At 45.4% G+C, this 25,153-nt stretch overlaps 1 protein-coding gene across 3 annotated transcripts in view; it reads right to left on the bottom strand.

Annotated features, from left to right (window-relative positions):
• LOC138363920 (F-box/LRR-repeat protein 16-like) overlaps nt 1-25,153 on the bottom strand; it is a 159,917-nt gene that overhangs the window by 46,303 nt on the left and 88,461 nt on the right. For 2 of the 3 annotated variants that reach the window (XR_011228266.1, XM_069323382.1), the window contains exon 5: nt 5,256-5,304. The exons of the other annotated variant lie outside the window; for it this stretch is intronic. The gene's annotated coding sequence lies outside the window, so the exon portion shown is untranslated. Of the gene's footprint in view, nt 1-5,255; nt 5,305-25,153 lie in introns of those variants that run through there. 3 annotated transcript variants of the gene reach the window in all.

Here is a 25,153-nt window from a genome sequence, read left to right as displayed (position 1 = left end):
ACATGTCCTCATACTGCTTTTTTAGGATTTTACTAATTTCTTTGTCATCCTCCGTGTATGAACCTTCACTTGTACAGATAGGTCCAATACTGGCAGTGGTTTTTGCTTTTGATTTTGCATATGTGAAGAAATATTTTGGATTTTTCTTTATTTCCTGAATTGCTTTCTGTTCTAACTGCCTTTCTTCAGTTTCATATGAGTGTTTCAATTTCCGCTCGATTTCTTCAATCTCCCTATTTAAATTATTCCTTCTTCGACGGGAAATTCGTGTCTGCATAAGCAGTTCCGATATTTTTTTCCTGCGTTTATAGTGTTGTCTGCGTTCTCTTTCTACATTGGATCTCTTTTTGGCTTTCCTCAAAGGAACATGTTTCAGACAGACTTGATACGCTTCCGAAGTCAGTTTTTCTATTCCTTTTGTAGGACTTGTATTACTTAGAACAGTTTCCCATGGAATGTTTGTAAGTTCCCTGTTTATTATCTCCCAGTCTATCCTTTTATTATTAAAATTGAATTTACTGAATTCCCTCTCGCTTTATCAACGTTTTAGGTCTATTCTGAGTATTGATGGTCGTTTGCACTTCAATGAGCTTGTGATCTGAGTATGTGGTATCTGATATCGTAATGTCTCTGATAATGTCTTCATTGTTCGTAAAGACCAGATCTAAAATATTTTCATTTCTCATTGGCTCCAATATCTGCTGATTGAGTGAAAATTTGTCACAGAATCTAAGTAGTTCTCTAATCTGTGGTTGGTTAGGTCCCGATAGATTTCCTGGTATAATATTATTGTTTGCTATTTTCCACCTGAGACTAAGCAAGTTGAAGTCACCTAGGATGATAATATCAGGTATCGGGTTCTCCAAATTATCAAGGCTATTCTCTATTTTGTTTATCTGTTCTGTGAATTCCTCTGCCGTTGCATCTGGCAGTTTGTATATTAGAATAATCACTAAATTTATTTTCTCTATTTTTAATCTCAGTACCTCTACCACCTCATTTGTAACGTTTAGGAGCTCCGAGCATACAAGGTCTTCCCTAATATACAGACCCACTCCTCCATGTGACCTAATTTTCCTATCACACCTGTATAGGTTATATCCTGGAATCCAGATCTCACTGTCCAACCCCTGCATGGGTTTCTGTGAAAGCTCCAAATACTGCACTTGACTCCGTGAGGAGACCATTTATGAACTGTACTTTGTTGTTTGTTCTTGTTTTCAGTCCTTGTATGTTGGCAAAGATGAATGAGGTTACTCTATTAGTGATAGTTTGAATGGGAGACTTTTTCGGCAAGCCCATTATGCGTGGACATAATGAGTTTGTTCTGACCAGTACTGATTGTTGTAGGGCAGTTGCCTGTCGTAGTTGTAGTTCCCTTTCGGTGTGTAATTGTATCTGTAATTCTGGAATGCAAGTGGATCTGGCATCCAGTTCCATACACTCTCCATGCTCCTCCTTTTGTATTCTCTTTTGGTCTGGTATAAAAAATTTATAGAGTTTCCTCCAAATTCATTATCCTGCTTGCCGCTGTTTATGTAGCGTTCCGTGCCTTTCACGTGAAAGTGTGGGCAGCTGAGGTCATAGCATTTTCTGTCCTCCAGTGAGGTTTGGCACATGTCAGGATGGAAAAACCTACATATTGATCCAAATCGACACTCACCTTTCCTAAGCATATTTAAAAAATTTTTGGGATGTTGGTAACTGCATTCTAATCCTTTCTTATTACCAGCATATCTAGCATATCATACCAGCTATCTACTGTTGGTAGATAGCATCAGAGAGCTGTCTGGGCTCCCTACAGAAAATTAGCATTGAAGGTAATGATATGCTAGTTTTTGGGTGAGCCCAGGAGACTTCTTGGCGCTCTCCCTCCCTCTGGTCAGCATCTTTCATTATTCAAGAACTATAGGGTAGGGAGCCTGGTTCTCCCTCCCTCCGATCGGCGGCTTTCATCATTCAAGAACTGGAGGGGTGGGTAGCGCAGTTCCTCCCCCCTACGAGGGGCTAGTTGGATTAAGTATTCCTTGTTTGTTTTCTTTCTGGGGGAGTTATTTTGCTTCTTTGAGGATGTAGGTCGCAATTTTCCACCAGACAGTGGTCTGTTTTGTTTTACAGAGGTACCTTGGCTTACAAGCGCCCCTGATTACGAATTTTTCAGGTTACGAGCAGGATTTGCTCGGAAAATTTGTATCGGGATACGAGGGAGTTGATACGCTTACGGGCTGACCTAGTGCATGGTGACACAGTGATCGCCCCTCAGTTTACCAGTGCCTCGTGCCCAGTGACTATCCCCCCCCTGAATTCTTCACAAGGATTTACTGTTTTTTTTCGGATTTTTTGCTATTTGAGCATAAAATTTTTTATTATATATCTCACCATGGGTCCCAAGAAAGCCAGTGGTAAGGTTCAACCTAAGAAAATAGTTGTGAGTAGAGGCAGTAAGTAAGTAAGTAATTATCAAAAGAAGGCACCAAACCGGGAAGGCTATGTAGCACCATCAAATACGCAAAATAATCAGAGGGCGCTAAATATCACCAAGGATGCCAATACGAGAACAAAAACGCATAAGGCGAACGATATCAAAAGTATCCGAGTCACCAAGAATTCTATCGAGGGACAGGTGACCGCGAGGGGCGGTCGGAAAGCAAGACACACGCTCGTCCTGGAAGTCAGGACATTCAAGAAGGACATGCATGATTGTAAGAGGGACAATGCAACTAGGACAATAAGGAGCAGGGCGGCGCTTCATCAAGTGACCATGGGTTAAGCGAGTATGGCCAATACGCAACCTCGCCAGAGCTGTTTCCCACCGCCGGTTACGGTGGAAGGAGGACGGCCACGAGGAAACACAACATTTAAGAGTACGTAGCTTGTTACCAGTAACAGACAACCAAGAAGCTTGCCAACGGGTAAGGACTGAGGAATGGATAACCGGGTAAAAGTCGGAATACGGAATGCCTTTACGAGAGATGGGACAAGAGCGGACAGCTTCCTTAGCAGCAGCATCCGCACGCTCATTTAAAGACACACCAATATGGCTGGGAACCCAACAAAACTCAACCGACTTAAATTTACTGTGAACGAGTAACAGCCAATGCTGGATCTCGACAACTACTGGATGAACCGGATTAAAGGACCCGAGAGCCATGAGGGCACTACGAGAGTCAACAACAACCACAAAGGAAGACTGACAACGAGAAAGCAGGAGACGAAGAGCATAGAGAATAGCATAAAGTTCCGGAGTAGAGGCAGTAGAGGATGTCCCTTCTTCATTAAGAAAATGTGTGAAGAATGGGAAGAACTGCAAAGTTTTGTTGAAAAAGCTCGCCCAGATAAAGCTGTAGCAGGCCGTTGCATTGACCTTTTAAATGACAATGTGATGTCTTACTACAGACAAGTGTTAAAATGTAGGGAAAAACAAGTGTCTTTAGACAGATTCTTAGTAAGATAAGCAAGTCCTAGTGGTATGCAGGCAAAACGTGCCAGAAAGTGCACACCAGTGATGCCTTCACTGCCTGATGTTATAATGGAATAGGGGACTTTCCATACGCCAACAGCAGTCATCAGCAAGGGTAAGTAATAACTTGAACATAGTTTTGTAGTGTAGATTTCGATGAATTAGGTATAAAATTTAGTTTGAAGTGAGGTTTTTGGGTAGTCAAGAAGGGATCAATTCATTCCCATTATTTCTTATTGGGAAATTAGCTTCTCTTTATGAGTTTTCAGGTTACGAGCCGTCTCCAGGAATGGATTAAACTCTTAAACCGAGGTACCCCTGTACCTACCTTTCTGGGTTCCTTCCCTGGTCGATGGGAAGAATGATATACTTTATACAGCAGTCCCCGTGGCATAGTGGTAAGACACTCGCCTGGCATTTCGCAAGCGCTTTGGCCTGGGTTTGAATCCTGGCCAGGGAGGATTTACTGGGCGCCAATCCTTAACTGTAGCCTCCAGGGAATATTTGGATTAAGGTCTTGCCCGAAATGCTATGGGTGCTCGTGGCTGCACAAGAATGTAAGAACTCTTGTATATATAAATAAAACAAAATATAAAGTGTCCATAAACCATTACTCCCTGTGCCTCCCTGAGGAGGCCAGGTTCTGGCTCTGGTCCCACGTAGGCAACAAGAACTCTGCGACTGATGACTCTAAATAGGATAGCACTACAATATATCAGTAGGATAGCTTTAGGGAACCTCCAAGGCTCACCCAGAAACTGGCATTTCATTGCATTTAACGCTGGTTTGTTTTAGCTATGCTAGGTCATTCTGCATTATTTTAAAATGTATTGTGTCAACAGATTTTTATTTTACACTACAATACATACAATATATTACTAATATTTGAAATCTGTCTCAAACAGAAAAAAATATAAACATGTATTAATGAAAAAGATCACGCTGCACTGGCGACTAAATATGGTCTGAACAAGACACCTTTCCTAAGCCTCATCCATTCCCTCACATTATCTTAGTTGATATAAGAAATATAAGCTTACTTTTTTATACTCGTGTATCTGAGCTTTAGCATGTTCTTGAACATCTGTGAGCAAATCTTCATAGCGGGCTCCAACTTGTGACAAGAGGACTCTATTTTCCTCTTTTTGATGTTCTAGGGCTTCACACAGTGTTGTGAAGTGTTCACACTTGTGTTGTCCCGTCTTGAGTACTGCTCAGTTCTCACTTCCCCCTTCAAAGCAGGAGAGATTGCTGAAATAGAGGGAATACAGAGAACATATACGGCACGCATAGACGCAATAAAGCACCTAAATTATTGGGATCGTCTCAAAGCCCTCCAAATGTACTCACTAGAAAGAAGACGAGAGAGATATCAAATAATATACACCTGGAAGATACTGGAGGGCCAAGTACCAAATCTACACAGTAAAATAACAACGTACTGGAGTGAACGACATGGAAGAAAATGTAGAATAGAACCAATGAAGAGCAGAGGTGCCATAGGCACAATCAGAGAACACTGTATAAACATCAGAGGTCCGCGGTTGTTCAACGTCCTCCCAGCAAGCATAAGAAATATTGCCGGAACAACCGTGGACATTTTCAAGAGGAAACTAGATTTATTCCTCCAAGGAGTGCCGGACCAGCCGGGCTGTGGTGGGTATGTGGGCCTGCGGGCCGCTCCAAGCAACAGCCTGGTGGACCAAACTCTCACAAGTCGAGCCTGGCCTCGGGCCGGGCTTGGGGAGTAGAAGAACTCCCAGAACCCCATCAACCAGGTATCAACCAGGTATCAACAGTGTAGACGACTTCTCTCTCTCCACACAAACTTGATAATCATGCAACTGGGGAAAATATTATACATATTAAAATCAGTGAAATAACTAGGCATTACAGAAATTACGACAGTCTCTAAAGTGGATCAGTCAGAAGCTCCACAAGCTACCCACCTGGAGGGTACTTCAGCAGGTTCTCAAGTTACCCATCTAGTGGGTCTCTTAGTAGCTCCTCAAGGTACCCACCTAGAGGGTCTCTCAATAGCTACTCAAGGTACCCACCTGGAGGGTCTCTCAGTAGCTCCTCAAGGTACCTGGAGGGTACCTGGACCTGGAGGGTACCTGGACCTGGAGGGTACCTGGACCTGGAGGGTACCTGGACCTGGAGGGTACCTGGACCTGGAGGGTCCTTCAGTAGCTCAAGGTACCCACCTGGAGGGTCCCTTAGTAGTTCCTCAAGGTAACCACCTGGAGGGTCCTTCAGTAGCTCAAGGTACCCACCTGGAGGGTCCCTTAGTAGTTCCTTAAGGTACCCACCTGGAGGGTACCTCAGTAGTTCCTCAAGGTAGCCACCTGGAGGGTCCCTCAGTAGCTCCTCAAGGTACCCACCTGGAGGGTCCCTCAGTAGCTCCTCAAGCTATTCAACGGGTGAGTCCTGATGGGTATTCACAAATATGACATGCGCTGTGGAGGGTTTAGATTTCGTGAGGAGGATGTCTTTCAGCTGGACTGGTCAAGGTGGGAGTTCCTGTACCTCTTGCCCCACTCCCCCAGCTGTTGCCCTGGATCTTAGCCAGGTTGGAGTACTACCAGAGGTGAGTGATCCTTCTGGTTCGGTGGCCAGCTCAGTCTTGGCTTCAGGCGCTGTTTGTTTGGTGTCTGAACCTTGGTATTTTTCCATTGCTATGCCTCTATCAGAGGGTTGGCCAAGTGATGTTCAGTGGAACCTCGATTCAATGAACCTCGTTGCAGCGAATTTGCGGTTGGAACCCCACACTTTCCAGGCCAGATTTTACTCACCTGATTTGAGGAACAACAGTTTGCTGGAGTGGGGGATGTGCAGATTTGCTTATGATGGAAGGACAGAGTTCACAGAGTTGTGGAAAAGTTGTCCCATCATATCATAGGTTAAAATTAGTTAATTCCTTTGTGAAATCAAAGAGCATAGACAATATAAGACTGTCAGGCTAGACATGCTATCATGCTTGACATGCTCTTAGGCTACAAAAGATGGAAGTCTAGAAAGGCAGTCAGGCTAGACATACTGCCAGGCTTTGCAGACTGTCAGGTTAAAAATACTGCCAGGCTTCACAGACCATCAGGTTAAAAATACTGCCAGGCTTCGCAGACTGTCAGGTTAAAAATACTGCCAAGCTCCGCAGACTGTCAGGTTAAAAATACTGCCAGGCTTCGCAGACTGTCAGGTTAAAAATACTGCCAAGCTCTGCAGACTGTCAGGTTAAAAATACTGCCAAGCTTGACAGGCTGTCAGACTTGACATGTTGTCAGGCTAGACAAACTGGAAGTCTACAAAGATTGTCAAGATAGACAAACTGGGTGTAGACAGATTGTCAGGCTAGACTGGGTGTAGACAGATTGTCAGGCTAGACTGGGTGTAGACAGATTGTCAGGCTAGATGTAAGAGAGAACCTCGTGAAGTGTATAACCCAGGTGAGAGACATAGGAATGACAGTATTAAATGCTTAAAAACAGTCTGGAACTCTTGCATTTCGAATCCTCACCAGTACAATATCAGTTCTGCACATGGGCATAACAGTCATAGCAGGAAAGCTTCATCCCCAGAACAGTGTAAACATCAGAGAAAAAACATATTTAAAAAGCATATTTAGTGCTGGAAAATATATAGGAACAACAGTGTTAAATGTTGAAAAACAGCCTGAAAAACATTTATAAGACATATAAATGAACTATTGGGAGACACAAATGTGTATGAAACATTTTTGGAAGCGGGCGGTTGGACAAAGATGTGCTAGCTGTCTCATTTACTTGGTCAGGAGCGGCAGTCAGGAGAAGGCAGTCATCACTTGTGTGGCCTGCGGCGGTTTCCTACATTAACGATAAGTGCACTGTATCTCATACGTGCTGTATCGGTGTTCCGTCCCTGTGTTAGTTAGGGATAGGCAGTTTTAAAGCTAAGGTTATTTATGGAACCCTGTGTGTAGGCGGTATTTTGTGTTTTGATTCATTCACTCAACTTTCTGTAACACGTGGTCTTACAACATCAACTTTCTCCCCTATTTGTAAAGTGTTTAAGTGTCAGAACCTTATATTGCTAGACCCCCATGCCACCTTTGTAGTTACCAATGAAGGGTAGAGTATTGTGGCGAACCTAAGTCCCGGTTGGTGTGGATTCTAATCTATTCATTCCCAATATTTATGTTTGCTGAGAAGTATCTCTCTGTATATCAACAATCCTATAATGTAACAGTGTGCCCTCCCCTTCCATACTTAGTGTAAATAATCCTGTGTTGTTTAATAAACCCCTTTGTAAAATTGTACCCAAAGTTGTATTTTTGTCCCATGTAGAATAAGATTTCATGCTTTCGACTTGTGCTTTTGTTGAATATATTTATATATCCCTCCCATTGTTTATTAGAAATTAAGAATGAGTTTGTTAGTTGTACTCCAGATATGGTTTCCAATTCTGTGCCTTACCCAGCAGTTTACAAGACCTAATTCTAGGTACAGTAAACCCACGCGTGCCTTGGCTGGTTGGGTCATGCTACCACAAACTTGTTTATTGTTTTAAAATTCTCACCATAGTTTGCAAGGTATTGATTTATGTTATTTCCTTGCCTAACTCCCAGACCATTGTGCATGAATGACCAAATTAAAATCTGAGTAAATTTTCCTTGCCTAACAGTAGTTCAGTGCACGGTGCAGTGTAAATCTTCATGTTTTGTTGCCTAACTTAGTCTAGTGCATAGTGTTGTATACAATTCATTAGGGTATAGAAACTTTCTTGCCTAGCCAAAGTTTTGTGGAATTTTTCTGGATTTTTCGACGAAGTTTAGTACATTTGGTGAGATTATTCTATTCCACTTAAGTTTCTTTTGCAAATCAAAATTTTGACTCCCATACACTTGTTTCATTTAATTTACCATTTTGTTGCGAGTTAGTCAAAATTATTTGTGTGCATAGGCATCTATTCCTATGCTGGTGGTAGCTTACCATATTTCTTATTTGTAAGTGCTGTTAGTGAAGAAAACAATTTGTGAAAACTTTCATTGTTTCCCCATTTGTGTTTCTGTCATTAGAAAAATTCTGTGCCCAACAGGGGCATAACTGGCCGACCCCTCACAGTGTTCAAGAGAGAACTGGATAAGCACCTCCAAAGGATACCTGATCAACCAGGCTGTGACTCGTACGTCAGGCTGCGAGCAGCCGCGGCCCGGTCGACGACCGGGCCGCGGGGACGCTAAGCCCCGGAAGCACCTCAAGGTAACCTCAAGGTAACCCCCCTTTTCCCCATTTTGAACCATGAAGATCTCTGCTTCTCAGGAATCTGTGGCCAATTTTAAAGGTTTTGCCTCATTTTGAAATTATTGGAGATACTTCATGTGCTCCCCTGGAGCATACTGGTGATGATGGTGATTTATCATTGGCAACCCTGAGTCTGAGTCAAGCCAACAACACTGAGGTGTGCAAGAAATTTTTTTTAATTTGTTTTCTTCTAGGATTGCTAACAATTTTGGTGGCCCAGCGGGCAATCTGCCGCAGACTGGGAGGCATATGAAGCAAGAACGGAGGACATTTGGACAGACAGATTTGTAAACCTCATTCTGGAGACATTCTTGTATCAACACAAAGCAGGCCACAAGAATGAGGGAAGGGGATGTATCGTCAGTACTGGATCTAATATTCACCACGAAAAAAGAAGAGATATTTGACATCCAGTACATTCCTCCATTGAGAAAGATTGATCATATCCTGTTAGACATTAAATATGTTTTAAGATATCATCTATAAGAAAATGGGGACATTGAAACAGTTGTTAAACTCGATTTCAAGAGAGGACACTATGGGGAACTTAAAAAAAAAATTAATGAGTGTAATTGGACAGACTTGTTGCTAGGCAGGGAAGTAAATGTTGTGCCAAATTTTGCTAAATATACGATGAAGGCACACAAACATTCATACCTAAACAGAGATGCAGGGCCAGAAAACAAGATTGGTTCAACAGAAATTGCGAGAGGGCCAGAGACCAAAGGACACAAAAATTGAATCAATATAGGAAGAGGCCAAATCCCCAAGCATACCAGTGATACAAAGATGCGAGAAACAGCTACACAGCAGTAAGGAAAGAGGCAGAAAGAAATTTTGAAAAAGGGATAGCGGACAAATGTAAAACAGAACCAGGCCTATTCTACAAATTCATAAACAACAAATTGCAGGTAAAGAATAATATCCAGACGTTGAAAATGGGAAACAGATTCACGGAGAATTAAAAAGAAATGTGTGAAACATTAAACGAAAAGTTCCAAAGTGTGTTTGTACAAAATTAAATCTTCAGAGAACCGGATACAATAAGAATTCCAGAGAACAACATAGAGCACAGAGAGGTGTCTAGAGATGAAATGGAAAATGTGCTCAAGGAGCTAAGTAAGAAAAAAGCAGTGGGCCCAAATAGAGTTTCACCATGGGTTCCTGAGAGAATGTGCATCTGAGCTCAGCATTCCACTTCACCTGATTTTTCAGGAATTCCTGTGTACAGGAAGGGAAGGAAACTATCAGGAGAAGTGCCAAGCCATTACGACTATATCGACTATATAGCACTTGGAAGGGGTCAAGATTTGGGATAGGACCGAGGGAAAGGAATGGTGCCCAACCACTTGGACGGTTGGGAATTGAACACCGACCTGCATGAAGCGAGACCGTCGCTCTACTGTCCAACCCAAGTGGTTGGGTGCCTGTGTACTGGAGTCGTGTCGTAGCAGACGTGTGGAAAAAGGCTAACATAGTTCAAATCTACAAAAGTGGCAGCAGGGAAGACCCCCCTCACTTATAAACCTGTATCGTTGACAAGTGTAATAGTCAAAATATTGGAAAAATAATTAAAACTAAATGAGTAGAAGACTCGGAGGCAAACAATATAATATCAGACATCCAGTATGGTTTTTGATCTGGAAGATCCTGTGTAACAAATTTACTCAGTTTCTATGATCGACCCACAGAGATTTTACAGGAAAGAGATGGTTAGTTGACTGCATTTATCTGGACCTAAAAAAAAAAGGCTTTCGACAGAATTCCATAAGAGGTTGTTCTGGAAGCTGAAATGCATTGGAGGGGTGACAGGTCAGCTGCTACCATGGATGAAAAATTTTCTGACTGATAGAAAAATGAGGGCAGTAATAAGAGGAAGTGTATCGGACTGGAGAAATGTGACAAGCGGAGTACCACAGGGTTCAGTTCTTGCACCGGTAATGTCCATTGTCTACATAAATGATCTACCAGATGGAACACAGAATTATATGAACATGTTTGCTGATGATGCTAAGATAATAGGGAAGATAAGTAACTTTGATGAATGTCAGGCCCTTCAAGAAGACCTGGACAGAATAAGTATATGGAGCACCACTTGGGAAATGGAATTTAATGTAAATAAATGCAAAGTAATCGAATGTGGAAATGGAGAACATAGACCCCACACAACCTATAAATTATGTGAGAAATCTTTAAAGAATTCTGATAAAGAAAGAGATCTAGGGGTGGCTCCAGATAGAAAACTATCACCTGAGGATTACATTAAGAACATTGTGCGAGGGGGGGAGTGGCCTATACTACACTTTCTAACTTCAGAATTGCTTTTAAATACATGGATGGCAAAATACAGTACTAAAGAAATTGTTCACGACTTTTGTTAGACCAAAGCTGGAATATGCAGCTGTTGTATGGTGCCCATATCTAAAGAAGCACATCAACAAACTGGAAAAGGTGCAAAGACATGCCACTAAGTGGCTCCCAGAACTGACGGACAAGAGCTACGAGGAGAGGTTAGAGGCATTAAATATGCCAAAACTAGAAGATAGAACAAATCCACAAGGGCCGTGACGAGGATTCGACCCTACGTCTGGGAGCATCCCAAACGCTGCCTTAATCGACTAGATTTTAACTAACTAAACAAAGATGCCGAAGAAATATAAGAAATTTCACTTTCACAAACAGTGGTAGACTGTTGGAACAAGTTAGGTGAGAAGGCGGTGGAGGCCGAGACCGTCAGTAGTTTCAAAGCATTATACGACAAAGAGTGCTGGGAAGACGGGACACCACAAGCGTAGCTCTCATCCTGTAACTACACTTAGGTAATTAAAATTAGGAAATTACATATGATACGTTGGAAGGAACCACTGTGGCTGAGTTGTATGTGTTCTTAGCTCTGTGTATGCTTATGAAACATCCTGCGAATCACATCACACAGGATTATTGGAACAAAGAATGTGCCGTTCCCACCCCAGTGTTCAACAAATACATATCACGATACAGGTTCCTGAGACTACTACAGTGCCTACATTTTGAAATTTTGAAAATGTTGATCGAAATGATCGACTTTGGAAAGTGCGAAAAGTGTTCAGTGATATCAGAGGGGAAATTTCCTGCTTACTTTGTACCAGGACTACCAGGACCAGGTACCAGAACAGAATGTTGTCATTGATGAATCCCTAGTTCTTTTCAAGGGACGTCTTTTCTTCAAACAGTACATCCCATCAAAACAGCACCATTTTGGCCTCAAATTCTTTGTACGGTGCAACTGTGAAACTGGAATGCTGATGGACATTATATTATATTCCGGTACAGACGTAAACATTCCCGTTCAAGATCCTCATGAGTTTTTCGGCAGTTTGATGTGGATGCTAATAGAACCACTGCTGAACAAGGGGCACATTCTGTACACTGAAAATTATTATATGGGCCCCTTGCTAACATAGTTCCTGCTTGAATATAACACGCGAGTGTGTGGCACTGTGAAGACACATACAAAAGAAATGCTAGTTTTTTATACTGTACTAATATTGGTGTGGGTGATTGTCAACTTAGAAAATGTGACAAGATTTTATCTGTGCATCGGAAAGACAGACATGAAGTAAATATGTTGACAACTATTCACACTGGTGAAATGCTTGACAGTGGTAAAATGAGGTTTGGAAGAGACAAAAATTGTATAAGCCAGAGTGTATCATTGACTACAATATAATTAGAAGATTGGTAGATAGATGTGATATGATGGTTGATGCCATCGAGTGTGCTTGCAAAAGTGTAAAGTGGACAAAGAAATTGTTCTTTCACCTTGTGGACGTAACAGTGCTGAACTGTTTCAACATGTAATTGGTGAAATCAGGCAAGAAACCATCAGTTTGTGTTTTTAGTCATGCTCTCTTGTCGCAATTACTCGTCAAGTATGGCCAGGAAGACAGTGTAAGGACAGTTGTTCATGTGCCAACAAGACCACAGTGTAGCTCCCAACAGACATGCTGTTAAAGACTTCCTTAAAATTCACAGACCTAGCTACATACCACCTACAGGAACTAAAGGCAAAGGTGTACGTGAGTGTATTGTTTGCAAGCACACAAAACAAAGAAACAGGAAGCAAAAATCTGTGTGCACCTGGTGCATTGAGTGCAAAATCGCGCTGTGTATCATAGACTGGTTCTTTGATTATCACTCACTTCCGAAGTACTGAGTGTACTCACCTAGTTGTACCTACCTAGTTATGCTTGCGGGGTTGAGCTTTCTCTCTTTGGTCCTGCCTCTCAACCGTCAATCAACTGGTGTACAGATTCCTGAGCCTACTGGGCTCTTTCATACTGTCATTTGAAACTGTGTATGGAGTCAGCCTCAACCATATCACTTTCTAGTGCATTCTATTTGTTAACTATTCTGACACTGAAAAAATTCTTTCTAATGTCTCTGTGGCTCATTTGGGTACTAAGTTTCCACCTGTGTCCCCCCTTGCTCGTGTTCCACCCTTGCTGAAGAGTTTGTCTTTGTCCACCCTGTCAATTCCCCTGAAAATTTTGTAGGTTGTTATCATGTCTCCCCTTACTATTCTGTTTTCCAGGGATGTCAGGTTCAGCTTCTTTAGTCTTTCCTCGTAGCTCATACCTCTCAGTTCCGGGACAAGTCTGGAGGCATACCACTGAATCTTCTCTAACTTTGTCTTGTGTTTAACTAGGTATGGACTCTAGGCTGGAGCTGCTGGAGTTCCAGGCTGAGGTGTGTAATACAGTGTGTGACTGTAAATATTGTGAGAGAGTGTACATATTGTAAATAAAATTAATATTGAATAAGTAATATTGTAACAATACAAATTTTTGGTGGACACATTAGTGAAACATGTATCAGTTCCTTGAACATTATAAAACTTCTACTGTGTACATATTGTAAAGGACACACATGTGCATCAGATGCGATAAAAAAATAACCAGTGTTGAATGTAATGAAACGCCATTTTCTGGGCGTTTGTAATGAAACGCCAGCTCCTGAGTCCCGGAGGCTCTCAGGAGCTATCCAGGCTGATAGGGATAGTCCTAATTTTTGGCATCAGTCGATGTGGGTAGAGTTCTGGGCCAACCGGAGATCATGACCAGAACCTGGCCCCCTCAGAGAGGCATGAGGAGCAATATCCTATAAAAATGCACATGTGATTTTAGAGCATTCTGTCTGCAATCGACCAGGACAGGCACCCAGAAAGGTAAGTGCTTCAAAACAAACCCCTATTCTGGTAAATCGACGAAAACAACAGAACAAATGGACAGAACTCCCCCGAGGGAAAATGAGCAAACAAGCATGACATCACATGAGCCATGCTGCATGTCTGCGCAGCTTCCCCCATCCCTGGGAGGGGGGAAGGTGGAGCCCCTGACCCTCGCGTTGGCGATCCACACCTTCAGTTCTGAGGCTGGATATCAAAATATGCAAAAACCACCGACCGGAGGGATGGAGGGTTGCCGGGGAGCCTTTGGGACTCGCCCAGAAAATGGAGTTTCATTACATTCAACGCTGATTTTCTGGGGAAGCCCCTATCGCTCCCCAGAGATACTTCACCAAAGACTAAGGAAAAAACCAGCACTGAATGTAATGAAACGCCATTTTCTGGGTGAGCCCCGGAGGCTCCCTGGAGCTTATCGGGCTAATGTATGTTATGTTAGACCGGGACATTAGCTATGGAGTTCAGACCTACCAGGGACCAGCGCCAGAACCTGGCCCCTTCAGAGAGGTTTCAGGGAGCAATGGCCCTGGAAAACCCTATTATGGTTGGGGGTTTTCCTTATCTGCCATCGACCGGGGTCAGGCACCCAGAAAGGTAAGCATAACAAAACAAACCCCACATGGTAAAAAACTACAACAAAAAACTGAACAGAGAGGTAGAAACTCCCTACAATCCCAAGGAAACAATCAAACAATCAATTTACTGCTGCGTCGGTCGTCCGCGCAGCCCTCACCTCCCCGGGAGGGGGAAGGGGGGGGGGCCCCAGACCTCATCGCGCCGGCTGCCTTTGGTTCAGAAACTAGGCTTCAACCAATGCGAGAAAACCCCGCCAACTGGATGGGAGGGAGGGTAGCCAGGGAGCCTCCGGGGCTCACCCAGAAAATGGCGTTTCATTACATTCAACGCTGGTTTTCTGTGGGGAGCCCCTACCGCTCCCTGGAGCTACATAGCCAAAGAGACGGAATTAGAGACTTACCCGGGAGGCGGTGGCCACAAACTCCTCAATGCGAAGTCGAGACAACTGGCTGCAACCCAAAGCAACACAAGAATGCCGAGGAGCAGGGATGTTTACCAAATAATGGGCGGCCAGGACACTGTTCGACTTCCAAAATCCACGCGCCCGAATATGAGCCCAAGACATATTATCAAACACAGCAGCCAAAGCTGCAAACTTCCGAATGTCATGGACGCGAGGATAGACCACAGACTGGCTAGACTTAATAACCCTGCGGACAACCTGGGAGACCCGAGCCCTGGAATAGGTAACGAGGGAAACCGGATCAACCCAAAGCGCATCCCCAGCCACCCCAGCTGAAGCGCGCAGGTAACGGCGAAGTGCTGCAACCAGACACAACACATGACGCATCCCTGGCCGAACCAACCAAGCATCAATGACCCACGGACCCCTCCGGAAAGCAGCCGTTTCGTTCTTCGCCAGAAAAGATGGAGAAGGCTGCAAACGGACAAACCTACCCCCAGGACCAAAAGAGCAGAAACCCCTGCACCAGAGGAGAGCATGAAGATCCTCTACCCGGCCCCCAGAGGCCAATGCCAACAAAAACAAAGCCTTGGAAAATAATGCGGAACCGATGGGGCCACCACAAACCAAGAAGAGGAAAGATATCAGAGCACCCTGTCCAAGGACCAGGATGGCTCAGGAGGAGCATGAGCAGGCCGGAGGTGAAACATAGCACGGGAAAGCTTACGAAACGGGGCGGATGTGACGTCCACCTCGAACGTTAGCTTGAACGGCTCCGCCAGCGCCGCATGATACGAGGCGACAGTATTAGGCATCAAATGACGGTCCTGAAAAAGCCAAGAAAGAAAGGAAAAGACAACCTACAAAGAGCCAGAAAATGGCAAAAAGAATTCCAGGAAACTTCATACTGTCGCCAAGATGAAGCTTTCAGGTGGGACACCATCAACGAAGCCACCTGATCACCATAGAAATGGTGATACACCCGAGTCAAAAAGACCAGACGCGAAGAGCAGAGAAGAAGTTCAAACCAGCCCTGTACTGGACAAGGCCGACCTCCTGAAAGAGGCGGAGCCGCAGGAAACATCCCGGGTTCGGGCACCGAGCCAAGAGCATCGGAAACCAAGGCTGGGCCGGCCTCCAAGGGGGCCACAAGGACTACTCTCCCAGGGAATGTTTCCAACCGAACCAGAACTCGAAGCAACAGCTGGACCGGGGGGAAGAGGTACAGGTAACCCCACTTTGACCAGTCCTGCCGAAAGGCAACCACCGCGAACGCCTTGCAGTCGAGGAAGGGCGTCACATAGATTGGGAGACGCCGAGACCACGCCGACGTAAAGAGGTCCACATCTGGGAGACCGTACGTCTGGCAGATCCAACAAAACGAGTCGTCGTCGACCGTCCACTCCGTGGACAGGGAATGGAAGCGTGACAGACCGTCCGCCGGAATGTTGGACACTCCCCAGACATGAACCACATGGAGAGCCAAACCCCGAGAATTCAGCAGACGAACCACTCGAAGAGACCAACCCCAAAGAGCCAAGGACCGAAGAGAACCCGCACAGTTCAGGCAATGAACCACTGGAGAACAGTCCGAATGGAGGCGAATGGTTGATCCCCGAGCGACCCGAACCCTCCGAAGCATGAACCAGACTGCCGGGAACTCCCGAACTGTGCTGTGAGCCCGACGGAAGGATGGACCCCACCGTCCCTGGCCTGCCTGGTGAGCACTGGTCACAAAGCCCCAGCCGAGAAATGATGACGCATCTGTGAACACATCGAGCGAAGGCTCGGGATGGCGCCAAGGCACCGAACCCTGAAAATCCCCATAGAGAAAGCGGGCAACGCAGCAACCGACACAAGGCCCACGGTGGACGAACCCTACAATCGCGAAAGAGGCAGAAGGGACTTCCCCGAAGGAACCAAAACAGACGCCGAAGCCAAGCCCAACCAGGCGGGTAGACTTGCACGGCGAAGTTCAGACTCCCACACAACTGCTCGAGCAACCGCCAAGTGACCCGAGACCTCCTCAGAAACAGCCGACGGCAATCCCGCAGCCACAACAACGCCTCTGGAGGGAGAGACAAGGAAACGGTCCGAGAATCCCAAACAAGACCCAGCCAGGTCCGAACCTGGGACGGAATCAGATGGGACTTCCTCCAGTTCACCAGGAACCCAAACCTGGCGAGCTGGGAAAGAACCATATCCCTGGCGAGCAGACAAGCTGATCGACTGGGAGCCCACACCAGCCAGTCGTCGAGGTAGGCCAAAACCCGAATCGCTAGAAGATGCAGACGGGTGACCACAACCCGGGTCAGACGCGTGAAAACACGAGGTGCCAGATTCAAGCCAAAAGGTAGGCATCGAAAACGGTAAGCTTGACGCCCCACCACGAAACCTAACCAGTCCGAAACCAACTCCGGATGAATAGGAACATGCCAATAGGCGTCCTTGAGGTCCAGGGACACCATCCAGGCACCTGGCCCCAACAGAAGCCGGACCTGAAACAGTAGTCATCCGAAAGGAGGGGCAAGGAATCCAGGGGTTCAGACGGGGCAAGTCCAGAATGAACCGCAGATCCGCACAGTCCCATTTCGGTACTGGAAACAGATGGGAAACCCACCTGAGGGACGTACTCGTTTCAACCACGCCCAAGCGCACCCACTCGTAGACGACTTGACGAAGCGCAATAGAAGAAACCTGCCCTGTTAGCCCCGAACCCCCCCCCCCCTCCCTAAAGGAGGACGAGTTGCCAAACGCCAACGCCACCGAAGGACGGATGACACGACCGAAAAGGCCCACAAATCGTGGGACCAAGCGTGAGCCAACAGAGAGAGCCTCCCCCCCCCATCGCCCCGTCAACAAGGCGAACCGCGAAAGGGCCGACGCCCCTTACGAGAACCCAAACGTCGAACAGGTCGATCATCGTGCCGACCAGACGACGCTGGCCCCGAAGGGAACAACGGCTCAGAAACTGGCACCAATGGCCCACCTCGACCAGCGGAACCCGGAACCCTGGCACGACCCCTCCGAAACTGCCGAGAACGACTGCTTCAGAGAATCAACATGTCTGCCATAGGACGACAACTGGACGAAGCCGCGTGCAGAAACTGAAAGACCGCAGTGTCTGCAAGCACCAATGAACAAAACGGAGACGAAAACCTAAGAGCCAGGGCCCAAGAGGATTCAAAAGAGAGGGCGAGTACAGCCCGACGGCACGCAAGGTGAGAAGCAAAAAACAGAGACACCGCTTCTTTCAGGATGGGCGCAAAGAGCTTCAACCGTGCAGCCGACGCCCTAGCTGCCGAAGTCAGCGCCCCGGACGAAGGCCCTTCCCTCATCGCTCCCACATCCTCCTTAAGCCAAGCAGAAGATAGCTCGAGAAGGGAAAAGAAACGCAAGACCGAAGCCAAATGCCCACGGGAGCGCAACTCCTCCGCAACCAACGAAGCCGAAAGCTGAGGAACCTGCACGTGAAGCTGGAAAAGGCCAACATCCCGAGAAGGCACGGGAGCTAACAAGCACGCATTAAGGTGCTCAAACTCGCCCCCAGGTAAACATGCATAAAAGTAGCAGTTTCCCGCCAATCAAGCGTGCGGGTCCGACAGAACCCATGTCACGCACCAACAAAAAGAAAGGGCAGTCTGCCAGCCAGGAAGACTCTGGAACCTCCAAACGCACCCAAAAACGGGAAGAAGAACCGAACTCAAACGAGGACGGATCCATTGCAGTGGCATAACCTGGGTCTCGCAAGAGGTATGCAGCAAGAGCTTCCCGAGCCACCTTCGCGGAGATATGGGAAGTAGAAAACCTCTGGAAAGACGAATCCGAGGTACCCAAAGGCGCCCGGAACCGAACCCGGGGAGGAGCCGAACCCAAATTATACTCATACAGGGAAGGGGGGTAAGAAAATCCCTCCCCCTGCAACAATAATCCCCGCGAGGAAGGCAAAAGCACTCCAGCGAGGTCACCACGAGCGTAGCTCTCATCCTGTAACTACATTTAGGTAATTACACTTAGGTAATTACAGGGGGGGCCCAAGGCCCCCAGGTTGACTCCTCCCCAGCTCCAGAATCCCCCATGTCAGGACCCAGGGCAGAGCCGTCCTCCAAACCCTCTACCCCTGAAGAAAAGGCAGAGTCCAAGGGAAAGGCAGACAAGAAGGGGGTCTGTTGGTTGGACTCAGAGGCCTCGGCAGGAGGAACCGGCTCAAATGCCTCCGTCCCCGACCCGGATGGAGCAGCCACTGAGGCAGCCCAAGTCTCATTACCAACTAAACCCTGTGCCGAGGCCGAAACCCTCAGACGTTTTGGAGCCGGACACGGGGGAGGAGGTGAAGGAAGAACCACAGGAGAAGGACCAGGGGGCGCGGCAGGAGCCAAAGCCAAAGCGACTAACGCCCCCAGGTCAGGGTCCCTAAAACCAAAATGGGGCAGCCTCAGGGCATCCGGGTAGGGAAACCAACCTAGGACGTTGCAATAACCTAAAGCTAACATGCAACGCTGATGCTGCCTGTACCCTAACAGGAACATCCTCAGAGTAAAACTGGAGCACAAGTAAAGAACATGACTCGCAAGACTCCGGGTCAAAGGTGTCGTTGACCCAACAGGCAGCATGATGGAGGCAAAACACGTGACTGTCACCCTGAGACAAGGGCACACTGCAACCTTCAAACCCGCACAAGGCAGGCTGGAACTCGGGAGACGCATCCATGGTTCACCGAACCCCGACAGGGGTTTCCAGGGCCCGTAGGGTAAAAACTACGGGAAGTCCGGGCAAGGTGTTGCTAACCGGTTAAGAAACCCAAACAAACAAGGATAAATGATAACACTGAAAATCCCCTGGGTCATGTACAAGCACGGGGGCCTAGCATAGTGCTACCAAAACAATATCAGGGGAACTATAGACCCACAAGGCACAACCTCCACCAGGCAAACAAAAACAAAATAAAAGAAAAACCCTGCAAAAGTACACCGTCTCCAGAGGCAAAAGGAACCGGTCGCCGCTTAGGTGGAAGGCCGCGCAATACCTTGACGCCGAAACCAGCACAACACCACTCCCTACCCAAGGCCAAACAAGGGCCCCAAGCCCCAGCTGGCCCCAAGGGCGAGGCAAATGGCGAGCAGCAAGAACCCCTATATTAGCGGTTCCCGAACGCCCCAGGGAAGATAACCCTGACACGCAGGGGCAGTACTCACAGGGTGCCTAGGGAAGGAAACCCCTAAGCGCATGCAGCCCCGGCACTAATAAGGTACTCCTGGCTACCACACACCACACAAAGACAGCAGAGAACGCCACACGAGGCAAACACCGCCCAGGAATTTGAGGCCAGAGAAGCGTCTATCCCGGTTGACACTAGCTTACGAACTGAAGGCAGCCAGCACGTTGAGGTCCGGGAAGGGGAGGGCTGCGCGGCGACCAGCGCAGCAGTAAATTGATTGTTTGATTGTTTCCTTGGGATTGTAGGGAGTTTCTATCTCTTTGTTCGGTTTTTTGTTGTAGTTTTTTACCATGTGGGGTTTGTTTTGTTATGCCTACCTTTCTGGGTGCCTGACCCTGGTCGATGGCAGATAAGGAAAACCCCCAACCATAATGGGGTTTTCCAGGGCCATTGCTCCCTGAAACCTCTCTGAAGGGGCCAGGGGCCAGATTCACGAAGGTACTTGCAAAGGTTTTTCTTCTTAGCTACGAATGTTTTCCTTCTTAGCGCCTTCGTGGCGGCTATGTCAGTATTCAGGTAGCTACACTAAGTCGAAAAACCTTCGTAAGTTTGGTCCGGGATCTAAGTGTGGTTTTGACCACTCGTAGCTTTACGTAAACTGGATGCAGTACAACCTCGATTCAACGTACCCCGATTCAACGAATCTCCGGCTAGTTCGCACACTTTTCAGACCGGATTTACTCACCCGGTTCGATGAACAATGGTTCGCCGAAGCGCGGGAAGTTCGGATTTGCTTACGACGTCGAGACAGAGTACACAGACTGGTGGAAAACTTTCCCATTATATCACAGATTACAATTAATAATTCGGTCATATGAGAAGTTCGATCACACAAGTGGACCACACAAGTGGACCGCACAAGTGGTCCACAAGCTTATGATGTTGGGACAGAGTTCATAGAGTGGTGAAAAACTGTCTCATTCTATCTACAATTAATAATTCCTTCATAAGCCAAGTTGGATCACACAAATGGACCTCACAACACGTGAACCATATGAACCAAACACAAGCCAGAATGGTCCACACAACAAGAAAAGCATATTAACCAAACACCAGCGAGAGTGGTCCACACAAGTGAACGACCGAGTTTCAATGATTTTCGTTCCCTGATTTGTGGCACATGTATCTTTGTAAATTAACCTAAAGGCTGAAGCGTGAATAGCTAGCTAATGTGTTGAAAATCTTCTTATATACATTTTCTGTGATGAAAGAAGATAAGTGAGGGTGGACAGATAGGGGAATACTGTACTGTAAACCTCACTTTACAGTGAGGTTTCACTCACTTTCGTCTGTGTCGTTATAGTTCAGTAACCCATGACTTTGAACGTTTCAGATTAATAAATAATTTTAAAAACTGGTGTTTTAATTACTTTATTATCCCAATTAAACTAAACTAAATAAAATAAAAAATATACTGTAATATGATAGATATCTGCTCTTTGAGAAATTATTCATGTTATTGGTGACTCAAGTCCAGCGCGAGTGGACAGGTCTAATCCTGTGCACACAACACAGGATTTGTTTTGTTCGATTTCGTCGCTATAGTTTGGTGACCTACGGCTTCGAAATAATAAAATTAATAAATCAGTTCCAAAATAAGTACTTTTATAGCTCTTATTATCGTAATAATGTTGCTAAACTAAATATATAACCCCAAAATATATAATTTGATGTAAATCCAATATTTGAGAGAAATTTATGTTACTGGATCTGGCTTAACCCTTAAAGTGCGCATCATGTCATATGACGTGTTGGAAGTTGTTCCAGTCAACTACTCATCACGTCATATGACGTGTTGGAGTACTACGCAAGATTTAAATGGCCCACGAATACACGGGGTTCACCACACCTTCATCAGGGCTCTTGTAAACAGACACCATTTTTTTTAAAAATCGTGGGCCAAACTCCCTGGTGTTAGGGGCCTCAGTATTGAGTGAGCTACCAAGCCTGACGCACGCAGCATGAGCTAACAGCACTGCTGTTCAGCTTGTGACCACAGCATCGCCTAAAAATGCCATAATATACTTGTTCATGCTATTATGTAGCGATGATATTATTACAGAAGACCTCTGACTGTGATAAAACTGACCAGGGTTCTGATAATAGCAGGATTGTGGCGATATTTAGCGCTGTGCGCCATGGAGGGAGGAGTAATGCTGTGGGAGGGAGTGTGGTGGCGTTGTTTTCTGACTGTGTGTGGCCACCTTTTATTGACTGCACTCACCATACCAGCTTAGTGGTTCGCTATGGTGAACACAAATGTAGATATATATAACGTGTGTGTAGAGGGTATAAACAGCAAGAGGAGAAGGTTGGGAGCCGCCATTTTGGTGAGGAATGTGGCGTCGTCTGCACGACGCCACCGTGCAGACGACGGTGTTGTTTACTGGTTACCACGATGGTCTTTGGGCACCATATCAGTTTACTTGTACAAGTATGGTGAATAAAACAGGTAGATATTTATATATAATGTGTGTATATAGCGTAATAACACCACAAACAGTATTGTTGGAGGAGAAATATTAGTGTGTCTGGCCTTGAGGGTGGCAGCCATCAGCTGACTGTGTGAGGTCCTACGTCTTTGTGCCTTTACTCACCATACAAGCTTAGATGTACAGTTATAGTGAACAAAACATGTAAATACTTATATATAACGTCTGTATATAAAAGCAAAAACAGTATGATGGGTGGAGATTGGTGGCAAGTCAGGTGAGGTGAGAGAGGAAGTAGCATCCAGTGGCGGGCTGCCACTGGCACTGCCACTCAGCATGCCATCTTAGTGGTTCGTTATGGTTAACACGAATGTAGATACTTATATATAACGTCTGTATATAGTGAATAAAAGCAAAAACAGTATTGTGGGTGAGTCAGATGACTTTAGGGAAGGCGTGAGTGGCTGGCTGGTACACGGCGGTCACTCCTCGTTACTTTTTGACTCATAATAGCTACTTAGTGGTTCGTTATGGTGAACAAAACATGCAGATACTTATATATAACCTGTGTATATAGTGTAATAACCGACAAAATATTTGTTCACTGATTGATGAACATAATTGAATCAACAATATGCACACCATATTTTTTATTACAGCGATGATTCACTCATTTTATTATATAAATATATCAAACTACACACTATTGAATAATATTATAGCGAAAAAACTATGAAAAATCAATCAGAGACATTGAAATAATTAGGTAATTATCTCTTTGTGGCAACTCCGGCCTGGCAGCTGGCGATCAACAGACCGCCTGGGGCGCACACTGAGTCAGCGCCTGTTTTTTGCCAGACTTCCCCGCCCTATAGTGCACAATGTATGTCAATTACGATTTTTTTATTATTTTTCCCGTAATCAGGGAACACAAATTAACAGGTTAGGAAGAATTTTTTTTTTTTTTTTTTCAAAATTACATGCGCCTGTGGGGAACAAATGATATTATACCCCTAGCATGTTAAGGGTTAAACACTAGTCTACTGTAGGGTGTATGTATAGACCTAGTCTGCGTTCGTACAGTATGCACCCAGTGCCCTTAGTTTTGTCTGTGATTAACGTACAGTATTTAACCGCGGGTGGAAGAATAATTGTGGAATTTACCATTTTTGGACTACAGTTGTATTGTTATACAACAAAATGTCTCAGGGGCTTACTAATAGTGCCTTATTAATGCCAAAAATGAAGCAATACTTTGCAAGAACTTGTAGCAGAAAATCAACCAGCACGAGAACAGCCGTACCCAGCACGAGAACAGCCGTACCCAGCACAAGAACAGCCATGCCCAGCACGAGAACAGCCATGCCCAGCACGAGAACAGCCGTACCCAGCACGAGCATAGCTGTACCGAGCACTGGTACAACAGCAGCCAGCACCAGCTCAGAAGCAGCTGAAGCCACAGCAGCAGCGAGCACCAGCAAAGCTGATGCAAACATCGTGTGTGGCGTGAACAGATAGAACAAGTGTTAAATTTAAGTGTGTACATAGTGTTAAAATTAAAGTTGCAGTAATTTTAGTGTACAATAGTTTTCAAAAACTGCATTGTAGTACTGAACATACAGCAGAACTACTTAATTAACACACTGTTAACGGTATAATACACTACAGTACATATTTTCTGTACAGCATTCACAACTCCACGAGACTTCAAGATGGACACAACTCCAACAATAAGGTAAATAACAAATGTAACACAGTATTTTTTAGTAGGGTAATAATATATAGGTACAGTATATAATATGATAATGCATTTGTATTGTGTACAAGAAAAAAAAGACACTGATGCAAACGCTTCCTGAAGGTCACCTCTTGCAACGAATCCAACGCACTGGGGTTGGTCCCATATAGTACGTTAAATCGAGGTTGTACTGTGTGTGTGTGTGTGTAATTACCTAAGTGTAATTACCTAAGTGTAGTTACAGGATGAGAGCTACGCTCGTGGTGTCCCGTCTTCCCAGCACTCTTTGTCATATAACGCTTTGAAACTACTGACGGTCTTGGCCTCCACCACCTTCTCACTTAACTTGTTCCAACCGTCTACCACTCTATTTGCGAAGGTGAATTTTCTTATATTTCTTCGGCATCTGTGTTTAGCTAGTTTAAATCTATGACCTCTTGTTCTTGAAATTCCAGGTCTCAGGAAGTCTTCCCTGTCGATTTTATCAATTCCTGTTACTATTTTGTATGTAGTGATCATATCACCTCTTTTTCTTCTGTCTTCTAGTTTTGGCATATTTAATGCTTCTAACCTCTCCTCGTAGCTCTTGCCCTTCAGTTCTGGGAGCCACTTAGTAGCATGTCTTTGCACCTTTTCCAGTTTGTTGATGTGCTTCTTAAGATATGGGCACCACACAACAGCTGCATATTCTAGCTTTGGCCTAACAAAAGTCATGAACAATTTCTTTAGTATATCGCCATCCATGTATTTAAATGCAATTCTGAAGTTAGAAAGCATAGCATAGGCTCCTTGCACAATATTCTTTATGTGGTCCTCAGGTGAT

Source organism: Procambarus clarkii, chromosome 12, assembly GCF_040958095.1.
Source record: "Procambarus clarkii isolate CNS0578487 chromosome 12, FALCON_Pclarkii_2.0, whole genome shotgun sequence".
NCBI lineage: Eukaryota > Metazoa > Arthropoda > Malacostraca > Decapoda > Cambaridae > Procambarus > Procambarus clarkii.
The sequence above is the reverse complement of the archived record's forward strand: the minus strand, read 5'-3'. Positions and strand labels throughout refer to the sequence as shown.